The sequence below is a fragment of the Macaca mulatta genome, chromosome 7 (genome assembly GCF_049350105.2).
Source record: "Macaca mulatta isolate MMU2019108-1 chromosome 7, T2T-MMU8v2.0, whole genome shotgun sequence".
NCBI classification, from domain to species: domain Eukaryota; kingdom Metazoa; phylum Chordata; class Mammalia; order Primates; family Cercopithecidae; genus Macaca; species Macaca mulatta.
In genome coordinates, this window is record NC_133412.1 from 103854521 (window position 1) to 103857584 (window position 3064).

Below are 3064 nucleotides of genomic sequence, written 5' to 3' on the forward strand. Positions count from 1 at the left end.
ATTATGTCAGTTTCCTCACAACCTAGCATGATGCCTGATACACGAAAAAGCCTAAAAAATGATTGAATGACAGAGGAGAGAGAAAGAGAAGAGGAGAGAGGGCTGAATAAATGAACAAGCCATGGGGCCGTGTATCAGAGCCACGAATTTCACATTATAAATCTCCCAAACACATCCATTGCCAGGTGAAAAGATGTGCCTATTGTGTTCCTGGCTTTTCCTGACTACCAGAGTCTTCTTTGGGTCAGATAATCCATTGGAAGTGCAAATTCCGTGACGTAAAGAAAAACGGACAAAATCATCAAAGTCCTCAGCTACCATGCAGGACAAGAACTCACCTATCCGTGTTTATAGCAATGTGGCTATTCTCTTCGTGTTTTTAAGGATGCTGTTTGAAGACATCACTGGGCTGCACAGCCTTCCTGGGTGTCCTCTTAAATACCGCCACTCACCACTCTGAGTTATCCTAGAACAGCACCAACTCTGGCTATAATAAGCACATGAATTACTTTTTTGAGATGGAGTCTCACCCTGTCACCCAGACTGGAGTGCAGTGGTGCGACCTCGGTTCACTGCAACCTCACCTCCCAGGTTCAAGCAATTCTCCTGCCTCAGCCTCCTGAGTAGCTGGGATTACAGGTGCCCGCCACTACACCTGGCTAATTTTTGTATTTTTAGTAGAGACGGGGTTTCACCATGTTAGGCTGATCTAGAACTCCCAACCTCAGGTGATCTGCCCACCTCAGCCTCCCAAAGTGTGAATTACCTTTAAGTATGAATTACTTGTAAGCTAACATTTGAATGTTAAATTATATAGGGGAAGCTTTTTTTTTTTAAGTGACTCTTCCGAGCCAAACCAGCTCCATTTTAACAGTTGGCAACACCATTATCTAGTGTTTCCAATGTGGCTAAAAAATTGTATATACTGCACCTTCAACTGTTTCACTGAAGTTCAAAATCAACACTAACATGCAAAATAAAAACTAATTTTTATTGAGAAGAATTCCACAGAAGTCAGATGTCTTTGAATTAGATATCCAGTAGGAATGACCTTGAGAACAATCGAGACCTTCAACTATGCCTGATATCTACCGGCTGAATGACATTAGGTAAGTAAAGTCGTGTCCAAGTTGTCAGAAGGCCAATATAATTACCCGGAAAAGGATGTTAATTTCTCGCAATGAGTGGGCAAGCAGATTGCCCCTCAAGGAGTCTGCATTCTAGAAAGAGGAGACAGAAAATAAGCAATAAAGTTGACAAGTTACCTATTATGTTAAAAGATTATAAATTCTGGTCAGGCACGGTGGCTCACACCTGTAATCCTATCAATTTGGGAGGCTGAGGCAGGCAGATCACTTGAGATCAGGAGTTTGAGACTAGCCTGACCATCATAGCAAAACCCCATCTCTACTAAAAAAAAGAAATACAAAAATTAGCCGGGCGTGATGACACATGCCTGCAATCCCAGCTACTAGGGGGGCTGAGGCATGAGAATCGCTTGAACCCAGGAGGCAGAGGTTGCAGTGAGCCAAGATTGTGCCACTGTACTCCAGCCTGGTGACAGAGTGAGACTCTGTCATATGAATATACACATATATATGTCATATATATGTCATATATATATATATATTTTAGTAGAGATGGGATTTTGCTATGTTGGTCAGGCTAGTCTCAAACTCCTGGTCTCAAGTGATCTACCCGCCTCAGCCTCCCAAAGTGCTAGTATTACAGGTGTGAGCCACCGTGCCTGAACAGAATTTATAATCTTTTAACATAATAGGTAACTTGTCAACTTTATTGCTTATTTTAAGTCTCCTCTCTCTAGAATGCAGACTCATATAAATTCTATTTGAAAAAGAAAAGTTCTACAAGGTGACGGCTGGGAAATGTGTCAGGAAGAGTAGCATTAAGTAGTCCAGGGCAGGCTTCATTGAAAGGTCAGAGTTCAGCAAAGACTTGAAGGAGGTGAAACTTAGAAGAAATGCTGTGAAACTGCTTAAGACCATTTGAGTCACTATGACCTCAGCACCAGAATAAATTGGTCCTCAGGATCGCAATAGAGAACAGGGGCTAATGACAAGAAAAAAGGCGAATCCTAGCAGTTCTGCGCTCTTCATCAGGGTCAGGTGCAGGCCCTCCTTCTGCACCGCTGTTCAGAAATGCTCCCTGGTCACGCACTCCAGTGCTGTTTGAGAGCCAGGATGCTGAACAGGCATTCAGATGACAAAGGCCCCTCTCCTTCCGCTGCCTCTCTAGGGTTTTTAGCTGCCCAGCATCATCCTCCATGGTCAATTTCAAGGGAAGCTTTCTATTAGGTTCATTCTTATTAAATAAATTTGTATATCCATACTTGAGATGATATGTAATGGTGATGAAAATTGGTATCAGGACATATTTCTACATTCACAAAACTGAACTTTGATCTGACAGTTTTACCACTGAACAGACATAAACCACACCCACAATCTATAATGGTTAATAGATCAAGTGATGACCCAACACTATAAAAATCATTTTAACAATACCATAAGCTTAGATTGACAGTACGTCTATAAATACCCATGCACTTTGGATTTTACTATATTATACATTATTCAGGCATTGCCTGCACTTGCACATTTTAAAAATATTTTGTAATGTTCTCCCTTGTCTCTGGGTCTCCAACAGATCTGGCTCACCTTAGCCCAAACCCCACTGCTGTCAACTGAGATAGTCAAAAGCCGTCCAGTTCTCTCCGGGTGTTCCTGCAGTTTACTTCCTTTCACTAATTTCACATTCTCTTGTCCACCCTGGTTTCTCTCTTCAACCCATGTGAATTCAGAGCCCAGCACCTACACGGGTTTTTTATTGTGGTGAAATATACAACATATAGACGGGCGGATCACGAGGTCAGGAGATCGAGACCATCCTGGCTAACACCGTGAAACCCTGTCTCTACTAAAAATACAAAAAACTAGCCGGGCGAGGTGGCGGGCGCCTGTAGTCCCAGCTACTCCGGAGGCTGAGGCAGGAGAATGGCCTAAACCCGGGAGGCGGAGCTTGCAGTGAGCTGAGATCTGGCCAC